Here is a 26,782-nt window from a genome sequence, read left to right as displayed (position 1 = left end):
TATCCCCTCTAGGCCTCTTGTCTTAGATCAAGTGTAAAAAAAGAAAGGATCTTGCGACAGATCGCATCCTGAGGCACGTTTTTTTTTTTGTGTGAATACTTGCACTTGGGTGACTTGTGAGCACATACTGATACATACGTTCCCTATCTGGGGACCATAAATTAAATGGATTTTTGAGAAAGGGAGCTGATTTGGAAGCTTGCTTCTGTCGCCCTATGCATTGACCCGATGTGGCAGTATCTTCGGGTAGTGAACAGTGCACCACCCCATTCCAGTGTTAAACAAGAAAGATTCTCATTTAATCCTCCGTGGGTGAGAATTTGAGTTTGAGAATTGGAGACCAAAACGATGAGTTGCACTGACTGGTTTATGAACGTCTATTCATTTAGCGTTTTAATGACCATGTTTGCACACTGATTGGTGTAAAAAAATAAAATAAAACTAAATAATAATAATCTAGCACACCTGTGCAGGTTTGACATGACATGACAGGTAGCTGTCTTGTGGGTGGTGCTGAATCCTGTTAAATGACGTGAGGGTCTCATGCCTATACACAAGGGTGTGTCATTGCTGTTGCTTGACCATGCATTGGTTTCTGTGGTCAGTGAATGATAAAAACAAAATTAACCATCCATTGATGGATGGGAAATCCGCCATGAGGCATTTGTTTTTAGAAACTGCTGCTCACAACCAATGTTGCAATGGAGTGTCTCCATCTGCTGGTGGTATTGGAAAGGCATTAGTGCTATGACAGGGTCTGAAGAAGAAGAAGAAGAAGAAGAAGACGGAAAAAAATATATATAAAAAGAAAAAGAGAGAGAGAGAGACTGACTTAGTGAGCGAGTGAGTGAGAGAGTGAGAGTGAGTGAGAGTGAATGAGTGAGTGAGTGAGTGATTGAGTGAGTGAGTGAGTGAGAACAAATGAGTTAAAGCAAGTGAGTGAGAGAGATCGAATGAATGAAAGTCTGAATGACAGAAAGAAAAAAGGATGAAGAAAGAAGCATGAAGAAAAAAAAATGTATATGGAGTTGCTGACATGAGTGCAATCTACAAAGCCGTTGAGGCTGATCCTCATGGGAGGATTATTGCACCAGGACCCTTAGCACTTTTAAAATGCCATTCAATGCCACTTCTAGGGCTAGATGTAAACTGCAGATGACCATGTTGTGGTAGTTACCATGGATACCCAAGTGATGTGTGAGCTAACACATAGGCCCAACAGATTCCAAGAAGGCCAGAATCACCAGCGGCACCACCATCGGTTGTCAGGTCACCCGGATTCAGCAAATATCAGAGTCCAAAATGATGCAGGTTTATACTGTTAATTTTCAGTTTATCGTTACAATTGGTGTTATTCCATGTCGGAAGGGACGCAGCTACAGCCAGTGGGGTAACTAGAGACAGGCAGGCAGCTATGTGCAACAAAGGTAGGCGTGTTGTTTTCATATGCAGATCTGAAATATTGTCTTATATGCAAGAGGAGGAGTGATGGGGGTTCAGGCAAAAGCCAGGCTATGGATTGCATTGCTAAATGCTCCATCAGAGTGCAATGGTCGCCTGTCCTTTTTTTAAGTGATGATGTGGGTTTAGCCTGTGCTGTATGTATGTATGGGTGGCTGACTGCCACCCACCCAGAGAGTGTATGGGAGGCTGGTTGGCTGCCAGCCTTCCTTCCATTCCTATGAGTAATGTGAGTGCTCATGAAGGGGACATGGTTGGGTCCACCCCTTTCCCAGTTATCCCCTCTAGGCCTTTTGGCTTAGATCAAGTGTAAAAAAAAGAAAGGATCTTGCGACAGATCGCATCCTGAGGCACGTTTTTTTTTGTGTGAATACTTGCACTTGGGTGACTTGTGAGCACATACTGATACATACGTTCCCTATCTGGGGACCATAAATTAAATGGATTTTTGAGAAAGGGAGCTGATTTGGAAGCTTGCTTCTGTCGCCCTATGCATTGACCCGATGTGGCAGTATCTTCGGGTAGTGAACAGTGCACCACCCCATTCCAGTGTTAAACAAGAAAGATTCTCATTTAATCCTCCGTGGGTGAGAATTTGAGTTTGGGAATTGGAGACCAAAATGATGAGTTGCACTGACTGGTTTATGAACGTCTATTCATTTAGCGTTTTAATGACCATGTTTGCACACTGATTGGTGTAAAAAAATAAAATAAAACTAAATAATAATAATCTAGCACACCTGTGCAGGTTTGACATGACATGACAGGTAGCTGTCTTGTGGGTGGTGCTGAATCCTGTTAAATGACGTGAGGGTCTCATGCCTATACACAAGGGTGTGTCATTGCTGTTGCTTGACCATGCATTGGTTTCTGTGGTCAGTGAATGATAAAAACAAAATTTACCATCCATTGATGGATGGGAAATCCGCCATGAGGCATTTGTTTTTAGAAACTGCTGCTCACAACCAATGTTGCAATGGAGTGTCTCCATCTGCTGGTGGTATTGGAAAGGCATTAGTGCTATGACAGGGTCTGAGGAAGAAGAAGAAGAAGAAGAAGAAGACGGAAAAAAATATATATAAAAAGAAAAAGAGAGAGAGAGAGAGAGACTGACTTAGTGAGCGAGTGAGTGAGAGAGTGAGAGTGAGTGAGAGTGAATGAGTGAGTGAGTGATTGAGTGAGTGAGTGAGTGAGTGAGAACAAATGAGTTAAAGCAAATGAGTGAGAGAGATCGAATGAATGAAAGTCTGAATGACAGAAAGAAAAAAGGATGAAGAAAGAAGCATGAAGAAAAAAAAATGTATATGGAGTTGCTGACATGAGTGCAATCTACAAAGCCGTTGAGGCTGATCCTCATGGGAGGATTATTGCACCAGGACCCTTAGCACTTTTAAAATGCCATTCAATGCCACTTCTAGGGCTAGATGTAAACTGCAGATGACCATGTTGTGGTAGTTACCATGGATACCCAAGTGATGTGTGAGCTAACACATAGGCCCAACAGATTCCAAGAAGGCCAGAATCACCAGCGGCACCACCATCGGTTGTCAGGTCACCCGGATTCAGCAAATACCAGAGTCCAAAATGATGCAGGTTTATACTGTTAATTTTCAGTTTATCGTTACAGTTGGTGTTATTCCATGTCGGAAGGGACGCAGCTACAGCCAGTGGGGTAACTAGAGACAGGCAGGCAGCTATGTGCAACAAAGGTAGGCGTGTTGTTTTCATATGCAGATCTGAAATATTGTCTTATATGCAAGAGGAGGAGTGATGGGGGTTCAGGCAAAAGCCAGGCTATGGATTGCATTGCTAAATGCTCCATCAGAGTGCAATGGTCGCCTGTCCTTTTTTTAAGTGATGATGTGGGTTTAGCTTGTGCTGTATGTATGTATGGGTGGCTGACTGCCACCCACCCAGAGAGTGTATGGGAGGCTGGTTGGCTGCCAGCCTTCCTTCCATTCCTATGAGTAATGTGAGTGCTCATGAAGGGGACATGGTTGGGTCCACCCCTTTCCCGGTTATCCCCTCTAGGCCTTTTGGCTTAGATCAAGTGTAAAAAAAAGAAAGGATATTGCGACAGATCGCATCCTGAGGCACGTTTTTTTTTTTTGTGTGAATACTTGCACTTGGGTGACTTGTGAGCACATACTGATACATACGTTCCCTATCTGGGGACCATAAATTAAATGGATTTTTGAGAAAGGGAGCTGATTTGGAAGCTTGCTTCTGTCGCCCTATGCATTGACCCGATGTGGCAGTATCTTCGGGTAGTGAACAGTGCACCACCCCATTCCAGTGTTAAACAAGAAAGATTCTCATTTAATCCTCCGTGGGTGAGAATTTGAGTTTGAGAATTGGAGACCAAAACGATGAGTTGCACTGACTGGTTTATGAACGTCTATTCATTTAGCGTTTTAATGACCATGTTTGCACACTGATTGGTGTAAAAAAATAAAATAAAACTAAATAATAATAATCTAGCACACCTGTGCAGGTTTGACATGACATGACAGGTAGCTGTCTTGTGGGTGGTGCTGAATCCTGTTAAATGACGTGAGGGTCTCATGCCTATACACAAGGGTGTGTCATTGCTGTTGCTTGACCATGCATTGGTTTCTGTGGTCAGTGAATGATAAAAACAAAATTTACCATCCATTGATGGATGGGAAATCCGCCATGAGGCATTTGTTTTTAGAAACTGCTGCTCACAACCAATGTTGCAATGGAGTGTCTCCATCTGCTGGTGGTATTGGAAAGGCATTAGTGCTATGACAGGGTCTGAAGAAGAAGAAGAAGAAGAAGAAGAAGAAGACGGAAAAAAATATATATAAAAAGAAAAAGAGAGAGAGAGAGACTGACTTAGTGAGCGAGTGAGTGAGAGAGTGAGAGTGAGTGAGAGTGAATGAGTGAGTGAGTGATTGAGTGAGTGAGTGAGTGAGAATAAATGAGTTAAAGCAAGTGAGTGAGAGAGATCGAATGAATGAAAGTCTGAATGACAGAAAGAAAAAAGGATGAAGAAAGAAGCATGAAGAAAAAAAAATGTATATGGAGTTGCTGACATGAGTGCAATCTACAAAGCCGTTGAGGCTGATCCTCATGGGAGGATTATTGCACCAGGACCCTTAGCACTTTTAAAATGCCATTCAATGCCACTTCTAGGGCTAGATGTAAACTGCAGATGACCATGTTGTGGTAGTTACCATGGATACCCAAGTGATGTGTGAGCTAACACATAGGCCCAACAGATTCCAAGAAGGCCAGAATCACCAGCGGCACCACCATCGGTTGTCAGGTCACCCGGATTCAGCAAATACCAGAGTCCAAAATGATGCAGGTTTATACTGTTAATTTTCAGTTTATCGTTACAGTTGGTGTTATTCCATGTCGGAAGGGACGCAGCTACAGCCAGTGGGGTAACTAGAGACAGGCAGGCAGCTATGTGCAACAAAGGTAGGCGTGTTGTTTTCATATGCAGATCTGAAATATTGTCTTATATGCAAGAGGAGGAGTGATGGGGGTTCAGGCAAAAGCCAGGCTATGGATTGCATTGCTAAATGCTCCATCAGAGTGCAATGGTCGCCTGTCCTTTTTTTAAGTGATGATGTGGGTTTAGCCTGTGCTGTATGTATGTATGGGTGGCTGACTGCCACCCACCCAGAGAGTGTATGGGAGGCTGGCTGGCTGCCAGCCTTCCTTCCATTCCTATGAGTAATGTGAGTGCTCATGAAGGGGACATGGTTGGGTCCACCCCTTTCCCGGTTATCCCCTCTAGGCCTTTTGGCTTAGATCAAGTGTAAAAAAAAGAAAGGATCTTGCGACAGATCGCATCCTGAGGCACGTTTTTATTTGTGTGAATACTTGCACTTGGGTGACTTGTGAGCACATACTGATACATACGTTCCCTATCTGGGGACCATAAATTAAATGGATTTTTGAGAAAGGGAGCTGATTTGGAAGCTTGCTTCTGTCGCCCTATTTATTGACCCGATGTGGCAGTATCTTCGGGTAGTGAACAGTGCACCACCCCATTCCAGTGTTAAACAAGAAAGATTCTCATTTAATCCTCCGTGGGTGAGAATTTGAGTTTGAGAATTGGAGACCAAAATGATGAGTTGCACTGACTGGTTTATGAACGTCTATTCATTTAGCGTTTTAATGACCATGTTTGCACACTGATTGGTGTAAAAAAATAAAATAAAACTAAATAATAATAATCTAGCACACCTGTGCAGGTTTGACATGACATGACAGGTAGCTGTCTTGTGGGTGGTGCTGAATCCTGTTAAATGACATGAGGGTCTCATGCCTATACACAAGGGTGTGTCATTGCTGTTGCTTGACCATGCATTGGTTTCTGTGGTCAGTGAATGATAAAAACAAAATTTACCATCCATTGATGGATGGGAAATCCGCCATGAGGCATTTGTTTTTAGAAACTGCTGCTCACAACCAATGTTGCAATGGAGTGTCTCCATCTGCTGGTGGTATTGGAAAGGCATTAGTGCTATGACAGGGTCTGAAGAAGAAGAAGAAGAAGACGGAAAAAAATATATATAAAAAGAAAAAGAGAGAGAGAGAGACTGACTTAGTGAGCGAGTGAGTGAGAGAGTGAGAGTGAGTGAGAGTGAATGAGTGAGTGAGTGATTGAGTGAGTGAGTGAGAACAAATGAGTTAAAGCAAGTGAGTGAGAGAGATCGAATGAATGAAAGTCTGAATGACAGAAAGAAAAAAGGATGAAGAAAGAAGCATGAAGAAAAAAAAATGTATATGGAGTTGCTGACATGAGTGCAATCTACAAAGCCGTTGAGGCTGATCCTCATGGGAGGATTATTGCACCAGGACCCTTAGCACTTTTAAAATGCCATTCAATGCCACTTCTAGGGCTAGATGTAAACTGCAGATGACCATGTTGTGGTAGTTACCATGGATACCCAAGTGATGTGTGAGCTAACACATAGGCCCAACAGATTCCAAGAAGGCCAGAATCACCAGCGGCACCACCATCGGTTGTCAGGTCACCCGGATTCAGCAAATACCAGAGTCTAAAATGATGCAGGTTTATACTGTTAATTTTCAGTTTATCGTTACAGTTGGTGTTATTCCATGTCGGAAGGGACGCAGCTACAGCCAGTGGGGTAACTAGAGACAGGCAGGCAGCTATGTGCAACAAAGGTAGGCGTGTTGTTTTCATATGCAGATCTGAAATATTGTCTTATATGCAAGAGGAGGAGTGATGGGGGTTCAGGCAAAAGCCAGGCTATGGATTGCATTGCTAAATGCTCCATCAGAGTGCAATGCTCGCCTGTCCTTTTTTTAAGTGATGATGTGGGTTTAGCCTGTGCTGTATGTATGTATGGGTGGCTGACTGCCACCCACCCAGAGAGTGTATGGGAGGCTGGTTGGCTGCCAGCCTTCCTTCCATTCCTATGAGTAATGTGAGTGCTCATGAAGGGGACATGGTTGGGTCCACCCCTTTCCCGGTTATCCCCTCTAGGCCTTTTGGCTTAGATCAAGTGTAAAAAAAGAAAGGATCTTGCGACAGATCGCATCCTGAGGCACGTTTTTTTTTGTGTGAATACTTGCACTTGGGTGACTTGTGAGCACATACTGATACATACGTTCCCTATCTGGGGACCATAAATTAAATGGATTTTTGAGAAAGGGAGCTGATTTGGAAGCTTGCTTCTGTCGCCCTATGCATTGACCCGATGTGGCAGTATCTTCGGGTAGTGAACAGTGCACCACCCCATTCCAGTGTTAAACAAGAAAGATTCTCATTTAATCCTCCGTGGGTGAGAATTTGAGTTTGAGAATTGGAGACCAAAATGATGAGTTGCACTGACTGGTTTATGAACGTCTATTAATTTAGCGTTTTAATGACCATGTTTGCACACTGATTGGTGTAAAAAAATAAAATAAAACTAAATAATAATAATCTAGCACACCTGTGCAGGTTTGACATGACATGACAGGTAGCTGTCTTGTGGGTGGTGCTGAATCCTGTTAAATGACGTGAGGGTCTCATGCCTATACACAAGGGTGTGTCATTGCTGTTGCTTGACCATGCATTGGTTTCTGTGGTCAGTGAATGATAAAAACAAAATTTACCATCCATTGATGGATGGGAAATCCGCCATGAGGCATTTGTTTTTAGAAACTGCTGCTCACAACCAATGTTGCAATGGAGTGTCTCCATCTGCTGGTGGTATTGGAAAGGCATTAGTGCTATGACAGGGTCTGAAGAAGAAGAAGAAGAAGAAGAAGACGGAAAAAATATATATAAAAAGAAAAAGAGAGAGAGAGAGAGACTGACTTAGTGAGCGAGTGAGTGAGAGAGTGAGAGTGAGTGAGAGTGAATGAGTGAGTGATTGAGTGAGTGAGTGAGTGAGTGAGAGAGTGAGAGTGAGTGAGAGTGAATGAGTGAGTGAGTGATTGAGTGAGTGAGAACAAATGAGTTAAAGCAAGTGAGTGAGAGAGATCGAATGAATGAAAGTCTGAATGACAGAAAGAAAAAAGGATGAAGAAAGAAGCATGAAGAAGTAAAAATGTATATGGAGTTGCTGACATGAGTGCAATCTACAAAGCCGTTGAGGCTGATCCTCATGGGAGGATTATTGCACCAGGACCCTTAGCACTTTTAAAATGCCATTCAATGCCACTACTAGGGATTGATGTAAACTGCAGATGACCATGTTGTGGTAGTTACCATGGATACCCAAGTGATGTGTGAGCTAACACATAGGCCCAACAGATTCCAAGAAGGCCAGAATCACCAGCGGCACCACCATCGGTTGTCAGGTCACCCGGATTCAGCAAATACCAGAGTCCAAAATGATGCAGGTTTATACTGTTAATTTTCAGTTTATCGTTACAGTTGGTGTTATTCCATGTCGGAAGGGACGCAGCTACAGCCAGTGGGGTAACTAGAGACAGGCAGGCAGCTATGTGCAACAAAGGTAGGCGTGTTGTTTTCATATGCAGATCTGAAATATTGTCTTATATGCAAGAGGAGGAGTGATGGGGGTTCAGGCAAAAGCCAGGCTATGGATTGCATTGCTAAATGCTCCATCAGAGTGCAATGGTCGCCTGTCCTTTTTTTAAGTGATGATGTGGGTTTAGCCTGTGCTGTATGTATGTATGGGTGGCTGACTGCCACCCACCCAGAGAGTGTATGGGAGGCTGGTTGGCTGCCAGCCTTCCTTCCATTCCTATGAGTAATGTGAGTGCTCATGAAGTTGACATGGTTGGGTCCACCCCTTTCCCGGTTATCCCCTCTAGGCCTTTTGGCTTAGATCAAGTGTAAAAAAATGAAAGGATCTTGCGACAGATCGCATCCTGAGGCACGTTTTTTTTTTTTTGTGTGAATACTTGCACTTGGGTGACTTGTGAGCACATACTGATACATACGTTCCCTATCTGGGGACCATAAATTAAATGGATTTTTGAGAAAGGGAGCTGATTTGGAAGCTTGCTTCTGTCGCCCTATGCATTGACCCGATGTGGCAGTATCTTCGGGTAGTGAACAGTGCACCACCCCATTCCAGTGTTAAACAAGAAAGATTCTCATTTAATCCTCCGTGGGTGAGAATTTGAGTTTGAGAATTGGAGACCAAAATGATGAGTTGCACTGACTGGTTTATGAACGTCTATTCATTTAGCGTTTTAATGACCATGTTTGCACACTGATTGGTGTAAAAAAATAAAATAAAACTAAATAATAATAATCTAGCACACCTGTGCAGGTTTGACATGACATGACAGGTAGCTGTCTTGTGGGTGGTGCTGAATCCTGTTAAATGACGTGAGGGTCTCATGCCTATACACAAGGGTGTGTCATTGCTGTTGCTTGACCATGCATTGGTTTCTGTGGTCAGTGAATGATAAAAACAAAATTTACCATCCATTGATGGATGGGAAATCCGCCATGAGTCATTTGTTTTTAGAAACTGCTGCTCACAACCAATGTTGCAATGGAGTGTCTCCATCTGCTGGTGGTATTGGAAAGGCATTAGTGCTATGACAGGGTCTGAGGAAGAAGAAGAAGAAGAAGAAGAAGACGGAAAAAAATATATATAAAAAGAAAAAGAGAGAGAGAGAGAGAGACTGACTTAGTGAGCGAGTGAGTGAGAGAGTGAGAGTGAGTGAGTGAGAGTGAATGAGTGAGTGAGTGATTGAGTGAGTGAGTGAGTGAGTGAGAACAAATGAGTTAAAGCAAATGAGTGAGAGAGATCGAATGAATGAAAGTCTGAATGACAGAAAGAAAAAAGGATGAAGAAAGAAGCATGAAGAAAAAAAAATGTATATGGAGTTGCTGACATGAGTGCAATCTACAAAGCCGTTGAGGCTGATCCTCATGGGAGGATTATTGCACCAGGACCCTTAGCACTTTTAAAATGCCATTCAATGCCACTTCTAGGGCTAGATGTAAACTGCAGATGACCATGTTGTGGTAGTTACCATGGATACCCAAGTGATGTGTGAGCTAACACATAGGCCCAACAGATTCCAAGAAGGCCAGAATCACCAGCGGCACCACCATCGGTTGTCAGGTCACCCGGATTCAGCAAATACCAGAGTCCAAAATGATGCAGGTTTATACTGTTAATTTTCAGTTTATCGTTACAGTTGGTGTTATTCCATGTCGGAAGGGACGCAGCTACAGCCAGTGGGGTAACTAGAGACAGGCAGGCAGCTATGTGCAACAAAGGTAGGCGTGTTGTTTTCATATGCAGATCTGAAATATTGTCTTATATGCAAGAGGAGGAGTGATGGGGGTTCAGGCAAAAGCCAGGCTATGGATTGCATTGCTAAATGCTCCATCAGAGTGCAATGGTCGCCTGTCCTTTTTTTAAGTGATGATGTGGGTTTAGCCTGTGCTGTATGTATGTATGGGTGGCTGACTGCCACCCACCCAGAGAGTGTATGGGAGGCTGGTTGGCTGCCAGCCTTCCTTCCATTCCTATGAGTAATGTGAGTGCTCATGAAGGGGACATGGTTGGGTCCACCCCTTTCCCGGTTATCCCCTCTAGGCCTTTTGGCTTAGATCAAGTGTAAAAAAAAGAAAGGATATTGCGACAGATCGCATCCTGAGGCACGTTTTTTTTTTTTGTGTGAATACTTGCACTTGGGTGACTTGTGAGCACATACTGATACATACGTTCCCTATCTGGGGACCATAAATTAAATGGATTTTTGAGAAAGGGAGCTGATTTGGAAGCTTGCTTCTGTCGCCCTATGCATTGACCCGATGTGGCAGTATCTTCGGGTAGTGAACAGTGCACCACCCCATTCCAGTGTTAAACAAGAAAGATTCTCATTTAATCCTCCGTGGGTGAGAATTTGAGTTTGAGAATTGGAGACCAAAACGATGAGTTGCACTGACTGGTTTATGAACGTCTATTCATTTAGCGTTTTAATGACCATGTTTGCACACTGATTGGTGTAAAAAAATAAAATAAAACTAAATAATAATAATCTAGCACACCTGTGCAGGTTTGACATGACATGACAGGTAGCTGTCTTGTGGGTGGTGCTGAATCCTGTTAAATGACGTGAGGGTCTCATGCCTATACACAAGGGTGTGTCATTGCTGTTGCTTGACCATGCATTGGTTTCTGTGGTCAGTGAATGATAAAAACAAAATTTACCATCCATTGATGGATGGGAAATCCGCCATGAGGCATTTGTTTTTAGAAACTGCTGCTCACAACCAATGTTGCAATGGAGTGTCTCCATCTGCTGGTGGTATTGGAAAGGCATTAGTGCTATGACAGGGTCTGAAGAAGAAGAAGAAGAAGAAGAAGAAGAAGAAGAAGAAGACGGAAAAAAATATATATAAAAAGAAAAAGAGAGAGAGAGAGACTGACTTAGTGAGCGAGTGAGTGAGAGAGTGAGAGTGAGTGAGAGTGAATGAGTGAGTGAGTGATTGAGTGAGTGAGTGAGTGAGAATAAATGAGTTAAAGCAAGTGAGTGAGAGAGATCGAATGAATGAAAGTCTGAATGACAGAAAGAAAAAAGGATGAAGAAAGAAGCATGAAGAAAAAAAAATGTATATGGAGTTGCTGACATGAGTGCAATCTACAAAGCCGTTGAGGCTGATCCTCATGGGAGGATTATTGCACCAGGACCCTTAGCACTTTTAAAATGCCATTCAATGCCACTTCTAGGGCTAGATGTAAACTGCAGATGACCATGTTGTGGTAGTTACCATGGATACCCAAGTGATGTGTGAGCTAACACATAGGCCCAACAGATTCCAAGAAGGCCAGAATCACCAGCGGCACCACCATCGGTTGTCAGGTCACCCGGATTCAGCAAATACCAGAGTCCAAAATGATGCAGGTTTATACTGTTAATTTTCAGTTTATCGTTACAGTTGGTGTTATTCCATGTCGGAAGGGACGCAGCTACAGCCAGTGGGGTAACTAGAGACAGGCAGGCAGCTATGTGCAACAAAGGTAGGCGTGTTGTTTTCATATGCAGATCTGAAATATTGTCTTATATGCAAGAGGAGGAGTGATGGGGGTTCAGGCAAAAGCCAGGCTATGGATTGCATTGCTAAATGCTCCATCAGAGTGCAATGGTCGCCTGTCCTTTTTTTAAGTGATGATGTGGGTTTAGCCTGTGCTGTATGTATGTATGGGTGGCTGACTGCCACCCACCCAGAGAGTGTATGGGAGGCTGGCTGGCTGCCAGCCTTCCTTCCATTCCTATGAGTAATGTGAGTGCTCATGAAGGGGACATGGTTGGGTCCACCCCTTTCCCGGTTATCCCCTCTAGGCCTTTTGGCTTAGATCAAGTGTAAAAAAAAGAAAGGATCTTGCGACAGATCGCATCCTGAGGCACGTTTTTATTTGTGTGAATACTTGCACTTGGGTGACTTGTGAGCACATACTGATACATACGTTCCCTATCTGGGGACCATAAATTAAATGGATTTTTGAGAAAGGGAGCTGATTTGGAAGCTTGCTTCTGTCGCCCTATTTATTGACCCGATGTGGCAGTATCTTCGGGTAGTGAACAGTGCACCACCCCATTCCAGTGTTAAACAAGAAAGATTCTCATTTAATCCTCCGTGGGTGAGAATTTGAGTTTGAGAATTGGAGACCAAAATGATGAGTTGCACTGACTGGTTTATGAACGTCTATTCATTTAGCGTTTTAATGACCATGTTTGCACACTGATTGGTGTAAAAAAATAAAATAAAACTAAATAATAATAATCTAGCACACCTGTGCAGGTTTGACATGACATGACAGGTAGCTGTCTTGTGGGTGGTGCTGAATCCTGTTAAATGACATGAGGGTCTCATGCCTATACACAAGGGTGTGTCATTGCTGTTGCTTGACCATGCATTGGTTTCTGTGGTCAGTGAATGATAAAAACAAAATTTACCATCCATTGATGGATGGGAAATCCGCCATGAGGCATTTGTTTTTAGAAACTGCTGCTCACAACCAATGTTGCAATGGAGTGTCTCCATCTGCTGGTGGTATTGGAAAGGCATTAGTGCTATGACAGGGTCTGAAGAAGAAGAAGAAGAAGACGGAAAAAAATATATATAAAAAGAAAAAGAGAGAGAGAGAGACTGACTTAGTGAGCGAGTGAGTGAGAGAGTGAGAGTGAGTGAGAGTGAATGAGTGAGTGAGTGATTGAGTGAGTGAGTGAGAACAAATGAGTTAAAGCAAGTGAGTGAGAGAGATCGAATGAATGAAAGTCTGAATGACAGAAAGAAAAAAGGATGAAGAAAGAAGCATGAAGAAAAAAAAATGTATATGGAGTTGCTGACATGAGTGCAATCTACAAAGCCGTTGAGGCTGATCCTCATGGGAGGATTATTGCACCAGGACCCTTAGCACTTTTAAAATGCCATTCAATGCCACTTCTAGGGCTAGATGTAAACTGCAGATGACCATGTTGTGGTAGTTACCATGGATACCCAAGTGATGTGTGAGCTAACACATAGGCCCAACAGATTCCAAGAAGGCCAGAATCACCAGCGGCACCACCATCGGTTGTCAGGTCACCCGGATTCAGCAAATACCAGAGTCTAAAATGATGCAGGTTTATACTGTTAATTTTCAGTTTATCGTTACAGTTGGTGTTATTCCATGTCGGAAGGGACGCAGCTACAGCCAGTGGGGTAACTAGAGACAGGCAGGCAGCTATGTGCAACAAAGGTAGGCGTGTTGTTTTCATATGCAGATCTGAAATATTGTCTTATATGCAAGAGGAGGAGTGATGGGGGTTCAGGCAAAAGCCAGGCTATGGATTGCATTGCTAAATGCTCCATCAGAGTGCAATGCTCGCCTGTCCTTTTTTTAAGTGATGATGTGGGTTTAGCCTGTGCTGTATGTATGTATGGGTGGCTGACTGCCACCCACCCAGAGAGTGTATGGGAGGCTGGTTGGCTGCCAGCCTTCCTTCCATTCCTATGAGTAATGTGAGTGCTCATGAAGGGGACATGGTTGGGTCCACCCCTTTCCCGGTTATCCCCTCTAGGCCTTTTGGCTTAGATCAAGTGTAAAAAAAGAAAGGATCTTGCGACAGATCGCATCCTGAGGCATGTTTTTTTTTGTGTGAATACTTGCACTTGGGTGACTTGTGAGCACATACTGATACATACGTTCCCTATCTGGGGACCATAAATTAAATGGATTTTTGAGAAAGGGAGCTGATTTGGAAGCTTGCTTCTGTCGCCCTATGCATTGACCCGATGTGGCAGTATCTTCGGGTAGTGAACAGTGCACCACCCCATTCCAGTGTTAAACAAGAAAGATTCTCATTTAATCCTCCGTGGGTGAGAATTTGAGTTTGAGAATTGGAGACCAAAATGATGAGTTGCACTGACTGGTTTATGAACGTCTATTAATTTAGCGTTTTAATGACCATGTTTGCACACTGATTGGTGTAAAAAAATAAAATAAAACTAAATAATAATAATCTAGCACACCTGTGCAGGTTTGACATGACATGACAGGTAGCTGTCTTGTGGGTGGTGCTGAATCCTGTTAAATGACGTGAGGGTCTCATGCCTATACACAAGGGTGTGTCATTGCTGTTGCTTGACCATGCATTGGTTTCTGTGGTCAGTGAATGATAAAAACAAAATTTACCATCCATTGATGGATGGGAAATCCGCCATGAGGCATTTGTTTTTAGAAACTGCTGCTCACAACCAATGTTGCAATGGAGTGTCTCCATCTGCTGGTGGTATTGGAAAGGCATTAGTGCTATGACAGGGTCTGAAGAAGAAGAAGAAGAAGAAGAAGACGGAAAAAATATATATAAAAAGAAAAAGAGAGAGAGAGAGAGACTGACTTAGTGAGCGAGTGAGTGAGAGAGTGAGAGTGAGTGAGAGTGAATGAGTGAGTGATTGAGTGAGTGAGTGAGTGAGTGAGTGAGTGAGAGAGTGAGAGTGAGTGAGAGTGAATGAGTGAGTGAGTGATTGAGTGAGTGAGAACAAATGAGTTAAAGCAAGTGAGTGAGAGAGATCGAATGAATGAAAGTCTGAATGACAGAAAGAAAAAAGGATGAAGAAAGAAGCATGAAGAAGTAAAAATGTATATGGAGTTGCTGACATGAGTGCAATCTACAAAGCCGTTGAGGCTGATCCTCATGGGAGGATTATTGCACCAGGACCCTTAGCACTTTTAAAATGCCATTCAATGCCACTTCTAGGGCTAGATGTAAACTGCAGATGACCATGTTGTGGTAGTTACCATGGATACCCAAGTGATGTGTGAGCTAACACATAGGCCCAACAGATTCCAAGAAGGCCAGAATCACCAGCGGCACCACCATCGGTTGTCAGGTCACCCGGATTCAGCAAATACCAGAGTCCAAAATGATGCAGGTTTATACTGTTAATTTTCAGTTTATCGTTACAGTTGGTGTTATTCCATGTCGGAAGGGACGCAGCTACAGCCAGTGGGGTAACTAGAGACAGGCAGGCAGCTATGTGCAACAAAGGTAGGCGTGTTGTTTTCATATGCAGATCTGAAATATTGTCTTATATGCAAGAGGAGGAGTGATGGGGGTTCAGGCAAAAGCCAGGCTATGGATTGCATTGCTAAATGCTCCATCAGAGTGCAATGGTCGCCTGTCCTTTTTTTAAGTGATGATGTGGGTTTAGCCTATGCTGTATGTATGTATGGGTGGCTGACTGCCACCCACCCACCCACCCAGAGAGTGTATGGGAGGCTGGTTGGCTGCCAGCCTTCCTTCCATTCCTATGAGTAATGTGAGTGCTCATGAAGGGGACATGGTTGGGTCCACCCCTTTCCCGGTTATCCCCTCTAGGCCTTTTGGCTTAGATCAAGTGTAAAAAAAGAAAGGATCTTGCGACAGATCGCATCCTGAGGCACGTTTTTTTTTGTGTGAATACTTGCACTTGGGTCACTTGTGAGCACATACTGATACATACGTTCCCTATCTGGGGACCATAAATTAAATGGATTTTTGAGAAAGGGAGCTGATTTGGAAGCTTGCTTCTGTCGCCCTATGCATTGACCCGATGTGGCAGAATCTTCGGGTAGTGAACAGTGCACCACCCCATTCCAGTGTTAAACAAGAAAAATTCTCATTTAATCCTCCGTGGGTGAGAATTTGAGTTTGAGAATTGGAGACCAAAATGATGAGTTGCACTGACTGGTTTATGAACGTCTATTAATTTAGCGTTTTAATGACCATGTTTGCACACTGATTGGTGTAAAAAAATAAAATAAAACTAAATAATAATAATCTAGCACACCTGTGCAGGTTTGACATGACATGACAGGTAGCTGTCTTGTGGGTGGTGCTGAATCCTGTTAAATGACGTGAGGGTCTCATGCCTATACACAAGGGTGTGTCATTGCTGTTGCTTGACCATGCATTGGTTTCTGTGGTCAGTGAATGATAAAAACAAAATTTACCATCCATTGATGGATGGGAAATCCGCCATGAGGCATTTGTTTTTAGAAACTGCTGCTCACAACCAATGTTGCAATGGAGTGTCTCCATCTGTTGGTGGTATTGGAAAGGCATTAGTGCTATGACAGGGTCTGAAGAAGAAGAAGAAGACGGAAAAAAATATATATAAAAAGAAAAAGAGAGAGAGAGAGACTGACTTAGTGAGCGAGTGAGTGAGAGAGTGAGAGTGAGTGAGAGTGAATGAGTGAGTGAGTGATTGAGTGAGTGAGTGAGAACAAATGAGTTAAAGCAAGTGAGTGAGAGAGATCGAATGAATGAAAGTCTGAATGACAGAAAGAAAAAAGGATGAAGAAAGAAGCATGAAGAAAAAAAAATGTATATGGAGTTGCTGACATGAGTGCAATCTACAAAGCCGTTGAGGCTGATCCTCATGGGAGGATTATTGCACCAGGACCCTTAGCACTTTTAAAATGCCATTCAATGCCACTTCTAGGGCTAGATGTAAACTGCAGATGACCATGTTGTGGTAGTTACCATGGATACCCAAGTGATGTGTGAGCTAACACATAGGCCCAACAGATTCCAAGAAGGCCAGAATCACCAGCGGCACCACCATCGGTTGTCAGGTCACCCGGATTCAGCAAATACCAGAGTCCAAAATGATGCAGGTTTATACTGTTAATTTTCAGTTTATCGTTACAGTTGGTGTTATTCCATGTCGGAAGGGACGCAGCTACAGCCAGTGGGGTAACTAGAGACAGGCAGGCAGCTATGTGCAACAAAGGTAGGCGTGTTGTTTTCATATGCAAATCTGAAATATTGTCTTATATGCAAGAGGAGGAGTGATGGGGGTTCAGGCAAAAGCCAGGCTATGGATTGCATTGCTAAATGCTCCATCAGAGTGCAATGGTCGCCTGTCCTTTTTTTTTAAGTGATGATGTGGGTTTAGCCTGTGCTGTATGTATGTATGGGTGGCTGACTGCCACCCACCCAGAGAGTGTATGGGAGGCTGGTTGGCTGCCAGCCTTCCTTCCATTCCTATGAGTAATGTGAGTGCTCATGAAGGGGACATGGTTGGGTCCACCCCTTTCCCGGTTATCCCCTCTAGGTCTTTTGGCTTAGATCAAGTGTAAAAAAAGAAAGGATCTTGCGAAAGATTGCATCCTGAGGCACGTTTTTTTTTGTGTGAATACTTGCACTTGGGTGACTTGTGAGCACATACTGATACATACGTTCCCTATCTGGGGACCATAAATTAAATGGATTTTTGAGAAAGGGAGCTGATTTGGAAGCTTGCTTCTGTCGCCCTATGCATTGACCCGATGTGGCAGTATCTTCGGGTAGTGAACAGTGCACCACCCCATTCCAGTGTTAAACAAGAAAGATTCTCATTTAATCCTCCGTGGGTGAGAATTTGAGTTTGAGAATTGGAGACCAAAATGATGAGTTGCACTGACTGGTTTATGAACGTCTATTCATTTAGCGTTTTAATGACCATGTTTGCACACTGATTGGTGTAAAAAAATAAAATAAAACTAAATAATAATAATCTAGCACACCTGTGCAGGTTTGACATGACATGACAGGTAGCTGTCTTGTGGGTGGTGCTGAATCCTGTTAAATGACGTGAGGGTCTCATGCCTATACACAAGGGTGTGTCATTGCTGTTGCTTGACCATGCATTGGTTTCTGTGGTCAGTGAATGATAAAAACAAAATTTACCATCATGGGAAATCCGCCATGAGGCATTTGTTTTTAGAAACTGCTGCTCACAACCAATGTTGCAATGGAGTGTCTCCATCTGCTGGTGGTATTGGAAAGGCATTAGTGCTATGACAGGGTCTGAAGAAGAAGAAGAAGAAGAAGAAGATGGAAAAAAATATATATAAAAAGAAAAAGAGAGAGAGAGAGAGAGACTGACTTAGTGAGCGAGTGAGTGAGAGAGTGAGAGTGAGTGAGAGTGAATGAGTGAGTGAGTGATTGAGTGAGTGAGTGAGTGAGTGAGAACAAATGAGTTAAAGCAAGTGAGTGAGAGAGATCGAATGAATGAAAGTCTGAATGACAGAAAGAAAAAAGGATGAAGAAAGGGCATGAAGAAAAAAAAATGTATATAGAGTTGCTGACATGAGTGCAATCTACAAAGCCGTTGAGGCTGATCCTCATGGGAGGATTATTGCACCAGGACCCTTAGCACTTTTAAAATGCCATTCAATGCCACTTCTAGGGCTAGATGTAAACTGCAGATGACCATGTTGTGGTAGTTACCATGGATACCCAAGTGATGTGTGAGCTAACACATAGGCCCAACAGATTACAAGAAGGCCAGAATCACCAGCGGCACCACCATCGGTTGTCAGGTCACCCGGATTCAGCAAATACCAGAGTCCAAAATGATGCAGGTTTATACTGTTAATTTTCAGTTTATCGTTACAGTTGGTGTTATTCCATGTCGGAAGGGACGCAGCTACAGCCAGTGGGGTAACTAGAGACAGGCAGGCAGCTATGTGCAACAAAGGTAGGCGTGTTGTTTTCATATGCAGATCTGAAATATTGTCTTATATGCAAGAGGAGGAGTGATGGGGGTTCAGGCAAAAGCCAGGCTATGGATTGCATTGCTAAATGCTCCATCAGAGTGCAATGGTCGCCTGTCCTTTTTTTAAGTGATGATGTGGGTTTAGCCTATGCTGTATGTATGTATGGGTGGCTGACTGCCACCCACCCACCCAGAGAGTGTATGGGAGGCTGGTTGGCTGCCAGCCTTCCTTCCATTCCTATGAGTAATGTGAGTGCTCATGAAGGGGACATGGTTGGGTCCACCCCTTTCCCGGTTATCCCCTCTAGGCCTTTTGGCTTAGATCAAGTGTAAAAAAAGAAAGGATCTTGCGACAGATCGCATCCTGAGGCACGTTTTTTTTTGTGTGAATACTTGCACTTGGGTCACTTGTGAGCACATACTGATACATACGTTCCCTATCTGGGGACCATAAATTAAATGGATTTTTGAGAAAGGGAGCTGATTTGGAAGCTTGCTTCTGTCGCCCTATGCATTGACCCGATGTGGCAGAATCTTCGGGTAGTGAACAGTGCACCACCCCATTCCAGTGTTAAACAAGAAAAATTCTCATTTAATCCTCCGTGGGTGAGAATTTGAGTTTGAGAATTGGAGACCAAAATGATGAGTTGCACTGACTGGTTTATGAACGTCTATTCATTTAGCGTTTTAATGACCATGTTTGCACACTGATTGGTGTAAAAAAATAAAATAAAACTAAATAATAATAATCTAGCACACCTGTGCAGGTTTGACATGACATGACAGGTAGCTGTCTTGTGGGTGGTGCTGAATCCTGTTAAATGACGTGAGGGTCTCATGCCTATACACAAGGGTGTGTCATTGCTGTTGCTTGACCATGCATTGGTTTCTGTGGTCAGTGAATGATAAAAACAAAATTTACCATCCATTGATGGATGGGAAATCCGCCATGAGGCATTTGTTTTTAGAAACTGCTGCTCACAACCAATGTTGCAATGGAGTGTCTCCATCTGCTGGTGGTATTGGAAAGGCATTAGTGCTATGACAGGGTCTGAAGAAGAAGAAGAAGAAGACGGAAAAAAATATATATAAAAAGAAAAAGAGAGAGAGAGAGACTGACTTAGTGAGCGAGTGAGTGAGAGAGTGAGAGTGAGTGAGAGTGAATGAGTGAGTGAGTGATTGAGTGAGTGAGTGAGAACAAATGAGTTAAAGCAAGTGAGTGAGAGAGATCGAATGAATGAAAGTCTGAATGACAGAAAGAAAAAAGGATGAAGAAAGAAGCATGAAGAAAAAAAAATGTATATGGAGTTGCTGACATGAGTGCAATCTACAAAGCCGTTGAGGCTGATCCTCATGGGAGGATTATTGCACCAGGACCCTTAGCACTTTTAAAATGCCATTCAATGCCACTTCTAGGGCTAGATGTAAACTGCAGAAGACCATGTTGTGGTAGTTACCATGGATACCCAAGTGATGTGTGAGCTAACACATAGGCCCAACAGATTCCAAGAAGGCCAGAATCACCAGCGGCACCACCATCGGTTGTCAGGTCACCCGGATTCAGCAAATACCAGAGTCTAAAATGATGCAGGTTTATACTGTTAATTTTCAGTTTATCGTTACAGTTGGTGTTATTCCATGTCGGAAGGGACGCAGCTACAGCCAGTGGGGTAACTAGAGACAGGCAGGCAGCTATGTGCAACAAAGGTAGGCGTGTTGTTTTCATATGCAGATCTGAAATATTGTCTTATATGCAAGAGAAGGAGTGATGGGGGTTCAGGCAAAAGCCAGGCTATGGATTGCATTGCTAAATGCTCCATCAGAGTGCAATGCTCGCCTGTCCTTTTTTTAAGTGATGATGTGGGTTTAGCCTGTGCTGTATGTATGTATGGGTGGCTGACTGCCACCCACCCAGAGAGTGTATGGGAGGCTGGTTGGCTGCCAGCCTTCCTTCCATTCCTATGAGTAATGTGAGTGCTCATGAAGGGGACATGGTTGGGTCCACCCCTTTCCCGGTTATCCCCTCTAGGCCTTTTGGCTTAGATCAAGTGTAAAAAAAGAAAGGATCTTGCGACAGATCGCATCCTGAGGCACGTTTTTTTTTTTTGTGTGAATACTTGCACTTGGGTGACTTGTGAGCACATACTGATACATACGTTCCCTATCTGGGGACCATAAATTAAATGGATTTTTGAGAAAGGGAGCTGATTTGGAAGCTTGCTTCTGTTGCCCTATGCATTGACCCGATGTGGCAGTATCTTCGGGTAGTGAACAGTGCACCACCCCATTCCAGTGTTAAACAAGAAAGATTCTCATTTAATCCTCCGTGGGTGAGAATTTGAGTTTGAGAATTGGAGACCAAAATGATGAGTGGCACTGACTGGTTTATGAACGTCTATTCATTTAGCGTTTTAATGACCCTGTTTGCACACTGATTGGTGTAAAAAAATAAAATAAAACTAAATAATAATAATCTAGCACACCTGTGCAGGTTTGACATGACATGACAGGTAGCTGTCTTGTGGGTGGTGCTTAATCCTGTTAAATGACGTGAGGGTCTCATGCCTATACACAAGGGTGTGTCATTGCTGTTGCTTGACCATGCATTGGTTTCTGTGGTCAGTGAATGATAAAAACAAAATTTACCATCCATTGATGGATGGGAAATCCGCCATGAGGCATTTGTTTTTAGAAACTGCTGCTCACAACCAATGTTGCAATGGAGTGTCTCCATCTGCTGGTGGTATTGGAAAGGCATTAGTGCTATGACAGGGTCTGAAGAAGAAGAAGAAGAAGACGGAAAAAATATATATAAAAAGAAAAAGAGAGAGAGAGAGAGACTGACTTAGTGAGCGAGTGAGTGAGAGAGTGAGAGTGAGTGAGAGTGAATGAGTGAGTTAGTGATTGAGTGAGTGAGTGAGTGAGTGAGAACAAATGAGTTAAAGCAAGTGAGTGAGAGAGATCGAATGAATGAAAGTCTGAATGACAGAAAGAAAAAAGGATGAAGAAAGAAGCATGAAGAAAAAAAAATGTATATGGAGTTGCTGACATGAGTGCAATCTACAAAGCCGTTAAGGCTGATCCTCATGGGAGGATTATTGCACCAGGACCCCTAGCACTTTTAAAATGCCATTCAATGCCACTTCTAGGGCTAGATGTAAACTGCAGATGACCATGTTGTGGTAGTTACCATGGATACCCAAGTGATGTGTGAGCTAACACATAGGCCCAACAGATTACAAGAAGGCCAGAATCACCAGCGGCACCACCATCGGTTGTCAGGTCACCCGGATTCAGCAAATACCAGAGTCCAAAATGATGCAGGTTTATACTGTTAATTTTCAGTTTATCGTTACAGTTGGTGTTATTCCATGTCGGAAGGGACGCAGCTACAGCCAGTGGGGTAACTAGAGACAGGCAGGCAGCTATGTGCAACAAAGGTAGGCGTGTTGTTTTCATATGCAGATCTGAAATATTGTCTTATATGCAAGAGGAGGAGTGATGGGGGTTCAGGCAAAAGCCAGGCTATGAATTGCATTGCTAAATGCTCCATCAGAGTGCAATGCTCGCCTGTCCTTTTTTTAAGTGATGATGTGGGTTTAGCCTGTGCTGTATGTATGTATGGGTGGCTGACTGCCACCCACCCAGAGAGTGTATGGGAGGCTGGTTGGCTGCCAGCCTTCCTTCCATTCCTATGAGTAATGTGAGTGCTCATGAAGGGGACATGGTTGGGTCCACCCCTTTCCCGGTTATCCCCTCTAGGCCTTTTGGCTTAGATCAAGTGTAAAAAAAGAAAGGATCTTGCGACAGATCGCATCCTGAGGCACGTTTTTTTTTTTTTGTGTGAATACTTGCACTTGGGTGACTTGTGAGCACATACTGATACATACGTTCCCTATCTGGGGACCATAAATTAAATGGATTTTTGAGAAAGGGAGCTGATTTGGAAGCTTGCTTCTGTTGCCCTATGCATTGACCCGATGTGGCAGTATCTTCGGGTAGTGAACAGTGCACCACCCCATTCCAGTGTTAAACAAGAAAGATTCTCATTTAATCCTCCGTGGGTGAGAATTTGAGTTTGAGAATTGGAGACCAAAATGATGAGTGGCACTGACTGGTTTATGAACGTCTATTCATTTAGCGTTTTAATGACCATGTTTGCACACTGATTGGTGTAAAAAAATAAAATAAAACTAAATAATAATAATCTAGCACACCTGTGCAGGTTTGACATGACATGACAGGTAGCTGTCTTGTGGGTGGTGCTGAATCCTGTTAAATGACGTGAGGGTCTCATGCCTATACACAAGGGTGTGTCATTGCTGTTGCTTGACCATGCATTGGTTTCTGTGGTCAGTGAATGATAAAAACAAAATTTACCATCCATTGATGGATGGGACATCCGCCATGAGGCATTTGTTTTTAGAAACTGCTGCTCACAACCAATGTTGCAATGGAGTGTCTCCATCTGCTGGTGGTATTGGAAAGGCATTAGTGCTATGACAGGGTCTGAAGAAGAAGAAGAAGACGGAAAAAATATATATAAAAAGAAAAAGAGAGAGAGAGAGAGACTGACTTAGTGAGCGAGTGAGTGAGAGAGTGAGAGTGAGTGAGAGTGAATGAGTGAGTGAGTGAGTGAGTGAGAACAAATGAGTTAAAGCAAGTGAGTGAGAGAGATCGAATGAATGAAAGTCTGAATGACAGAAAGAAAAAAGGATGAAGAAAGAAGCATGAAGAAAAAAAAATGTATATGGAGTTGCTGACATGAGTGCAATCTACAAAGCCGTTAAGGCTGATCCTCATGGGAGGATTATTGCACCAGGACCCCTAGCACTTTTAAAATGCCATTCAATGCCACTTCTAGGGCTAGATGTAAACTGCAGATGACCATGTTGTGGTAGTTACCATGGATACCCAAGTGATGTGTGAGCTAACACATAGGCCCAACAGATTACAAGAAGGCCAGAATCACCAGCGGCACCACCATCGGTTGTCAGGTCACCCGGATTCAGCAAATACCAGAGTCCAAAATGATGCAGGTTTATACTGTTAATTTTCAGTTTATCGTTACAGTTGGTGTTATTCCATGTCGGAAGGGACGCAGCTACAGCCAGTGGGGTAACTAGAGACAGGCAGGCAGCTATGTGCAACAAAGGTAGGCGTGTTGTTTTCATATGCAGATCTGAAATATTGTCTTATATGCAAGAGGAGGAGTGATGGGGGTTCAGGCAAAAGCCAGGCTATGGATTGCATTGCTAAATGCTCCATCAGAGTGCAATGGTCGCCTGTCCTTTTTTTAAGTGATGATGTGGGTTTAGCCTGTGCTGTATGTATGTATGGGTGGCTGACTGCCACCCACCCAGAGAGTGTATGGGAGGCTGGTTGGCTGCCAGCCTTCCTTCCATTCCTATGAGTAATGTGAGTGCTCATGAAGGGGACATGGTTGGGTCCACCCCTTTCCCGGTTATCCCCTCTAGGCCTTTTAGCTTAGATCAAGTGTAAAAAAAAGAAAGGATCTTGTGACAGATCGCATCCTGAGGCACGTTTTTTTTTTGTGTGAATATTTGCACTTGGGTGACTTGTGAGCACATACTGATACATACGTTCCCTACCTGGGGACCATAAATTAAATGGATTTTTGAGAAAGGGAGCTGATTTGGAAGCTTGCTTCTGTCGCCCTATGCATTGAGCCGATGTGGCAGTATCTTCGGGTAGTGAACAGTGCACGACCCCATTCCAGTGTTAAACAAGAAAGATTCTCATTTAATCCTCCGTGGGTGAGAATTTGAGTTTGAGAATTGGAGACCAAAATGATGATTTGCACTGACTGGTTTATGAACGTCTATTCATTTAGCGTTTTAATGACCATGTTTGCACACTGATTGGTGTAAAAAAATAAAATAAAACTAAATAATAATAATCTAGCACACCTGTGCAGGTTTGACATGACATGACAGGTAGCTGTCTTGTGGGTGGTGCTGAATCCTGTTAAATGACGTGAGGGTCTCATGCCTATACACAAGGGTGTGTCATTGCTGTTGCTTGACCATGCATTGGTTTCTGTGGTCAGTGAATGATAAAAACAAAATTTACCATCCATTGATGGATGGGAAATCCGCCATGAGGCATTTGTTTTTAGAAACTGCTGCTCACAACCAATGTTGCAATGGAGTGTCTCCATCTGCTGGTGGTATTGGAAAGGCATTAGTGCTATGACAGGGTCTGAAGAAGAAGAAGAAGAAGAAGAAGATGGAAAAAAATATATATAAAAAGAAAAAGAGAGAGAGAGAGAGAGAGAGACTGACTTAGTGAGCGAGTGAGTGAGAGAGTGAGAGTGAGTGAGAGTGAATGAGTGAGTGAGTGATTGAGTGAGTGAGTGAGTGAGTGAGAACAAATGAGTTAAAGCAAGTGAGTGAGAGAGATCGAATGAATGAAAGTCTGAATGACAGAAAGAAAAACGGATGAAGAAAGGGCATGAAGAAAAAAAAATGTATATAGAGTTGCTGACATGAGTGCAATCTACAAAGCCGTTGAGGCTGATCCTCATGGGAGGATTATTGCACCAGGAACCTTAGCACTTTTAAAATGCCATTCAATGCCACTTCTAGGGCTAGATGTAAACTGCAGATGACCATGTTGTGGTAGTTACCATGGATACCCAAGTGATGTGTGAGCTAACACATAGGCCCAACAGATTACAAGAAGGCCAGAATCACCAGCGGCACCACCATCGGTTGTCAGGTCACCCGGATTCAGCAAATACCAGAGTCCAAAATGATGCAGGTTTATACTGTTAATTTTCAGTTTATCGTTACAGTTGGTGTTATTCCATGTCGGAAGGGACGCAGCTACAGCCAGTGGGGTAACTAGAGACAGGCAGGCAGCTATGTGCAACAAAGGTAGGCGTGTTGTTTTCATATGCAGATCTGAAATATTGTCTTATATGCAAGAGGAGGAGTGATGGGGGTTCAGGCAAAAGCCAGGCTATGGATTGCATTGCTAAATGCTCCATCAGAGTGCAATGCTCGCCTGTCCTTTTTTTAAGTGATGATGTGGGTTTAGCCTGTGCTGTATGTATGTATGGGTGGCTGACTGCAACCCACCCAGAGAGTGTATGGGAGGCTGGTTGGCTGCCAGCCTTCCTTCCATTCCTATGAGTAATGTGAGTGCTCATGAAGGGGACATGGTTGGGTCCACCCCTTTCCCGGTTATCCCCTCTAGGCCTTTTGGCTTAGATCAAGTGTAAAAAAAGAAAGGATCTTGCGACAGATCGCATCCTGAGGCACGTTTTTTTTTTTTTGTGTGAATACTTGCACTTGGGTGACTTGTGAGCACATACTGATACATACGTTCCCTATCTGGGGACCATAAATTAAATGGATTTTTGAGAAAGGGAGCTGATTTGGAAGCTTGCTTCTGTTGCCCTATGCATTGACCCGATGTGGCAGTATCTTCGGGTAGTGAACAGTGCACCACCCCATTCCAGTGTTAAACAAGAAAGATTCTCATTTAATCCTCCGTGGGTGAGAATTTGAGTTTGAGAATTGGAGACCAAAATGATGAGTGGCACTGACTGGTTTATGAACGTCTATTCATTTAGCGTTTTAATGACCATGTTTGCACACTGATTGGTGTAAAAAAATAAAATAAAACTAAATAATAATAATCTAGCACACCTGTGCAGGTTTGACATGACATGACAGGTAGCTGTCTTGTGGGTGGTGCTGAATCCTGTTAAATGACGTGAGGGTCTCATGCCTATACACAAGGGTGTGTCATTGCTGTTGCATGACCATGCATTGGTTTCTGTGGTCAGTGAATGATAAAAACAAAATTTACCATCCATTGATGGATGGGACATCCGCCATGAGGCAT

The 26,782-nt window shown here is 43.3% G+C and overlaps 16 pseudogenes; all 16 read left to right on the top strand.

Moving 5' to 3' along the window:
- The first annotated feature begins 1 nt into the window (after nucleotide 1).
- Nucleotides 2–267, top strand: LOC130289947 (U2 spliceosomal RNA; annotated as a pseudogene).
- Nucleotides 268–1,738: 1,471 nt separating this feature from the next.
- On the top strand, nucleotides 1,739–2,003 carry LOC130288598 (U2 spliceosomal RNA; annotated as a pseudogene).
- A 1,478-nt stretch (nucleotides 2,004–3,481) lies between these two features.
- LOC130288749 (U2 spliceosomal RNA) lies at nucleotides 3,482–3,749 on the top strand (annotated as a pseudogene).
- Nucleotides 3,750–5,222: 1,473 nt separating this feature from the next.
- Nucleotides 5,223–5,487, top strand: LOC130289818 (U2 spliceosomal RNA; annotated as a pseudogene).
- A 1,457-nt stretch (nucleotides 5,488–6,944) lies between these two features.
- LOC130287583 (U2 spliceosomal RNA) lies at nucleotides 6,945–7,208 on the top strand (annotated as a pseudogene).
- A 1,520-nt stretch (nucleotides 7,209–8,728) lies between these two features.
- LOC130288394 (U2 spliceosomal RNA) lies at nucleotides 8,729–8,997 on the top strand (annotated as a pseudogene).
- Nucleotides 8,998–10,479: 1,482 nt separating this feature from the next.
- Nucleotides 10,480–10,747, top strand: LOC130288748 (U2 spliceosomal RNA; annotated as a pseudogene).
- A 1,482-nt stretch (nucleotides 10,748–12,229) lies between these two features.
- LOC130289817 (U2 spliceosomal RNA) lies at nucleotides 12,230–12,494 on the top strand (annotated as a pseudogene).
- A 1,457-nt stretch (nucleotides 12,495–13,951) lies between these two features.
- LOC130287671 (U2 spliceosomal RNA) lies at nucleotides 13,952–14,215 on the top strand (annotated as a pseudogene).
- Nucleotides 14,216–15,751: 1,536 nt separating this feature from the next.
- LOC130289412 (U2 spliceosomal RNA) lies at nucleotides 15,752–16,015 on the top strand (annotated as a pseudogene).
- Nucleotides 16,016–17,471: 1,456 nt separating this feature from the next.
- LOC130289740 (U2 spliceosomal RNA) lies at nucleotides 17,472–17,735 on the top strand (annotated as a pseudogene).
- Nucleotides 17,736–19,204: 1,469 nt separating this feature from the next.
- Nucleotides 19,205–19,468, top strand: LOC130289411 (U2 spliceosomal RNA; annotated as a pseudogene).
- A 1,457-nt stretch (nucleotides 19,469–20,925) lies between these two features.
- On the top strand, nucleotides 20,926–21,192 carry LOC130288391 (U2 spliceosomal RNA; annotated as a pseudogene).
- Nucleotides 21,193–22,658: 1,466 nt separating this feature from the next.
- On the top strand, nucleotides 22,659–22,926 carry LOC130288471 (U2 spliceosomal RNA; annotated as a pseudogene).
- Nucleotides 22,927–24,373: 1,447 nt separating this feature from the next.
- Nucleotides 24,374–24,639, top strand: LOC130289959 (U2 spliceosomal RNA; annotated as a pseudogene).
- A 1,478-nt stretch (nucleotides 24,640–26,117) lies between these two features.
- LOC130288470 (U2 spliceosomal RNA) lies at nucleotides 26,118–26,385 on the top strand (annotated as a pseudogene).
- The last annotated feature ends 397 nt before the right edge of the window (nucleotides 26,386–26,782 follow it).

The sequence above is a fragment of the Hyla sarda genome, chromosome 8 (genome assembly GCF_029499605.1).
Source record: "Hyla sarda isolate aHylSar1 chromosome 8, aHylSar1.hap1, whole genome shotgun sequence".
Classification (NCBI taxonomy): Eukaryota; Metazoa; Chordata; class Amphibia; order Anura; family Hylidae; genus Hyla; species Hyla sarda.
Note: the sequence above shows the minus strand (reverse complement) of the source record. Positions and strands in the feature narration are given on the sequence as shown.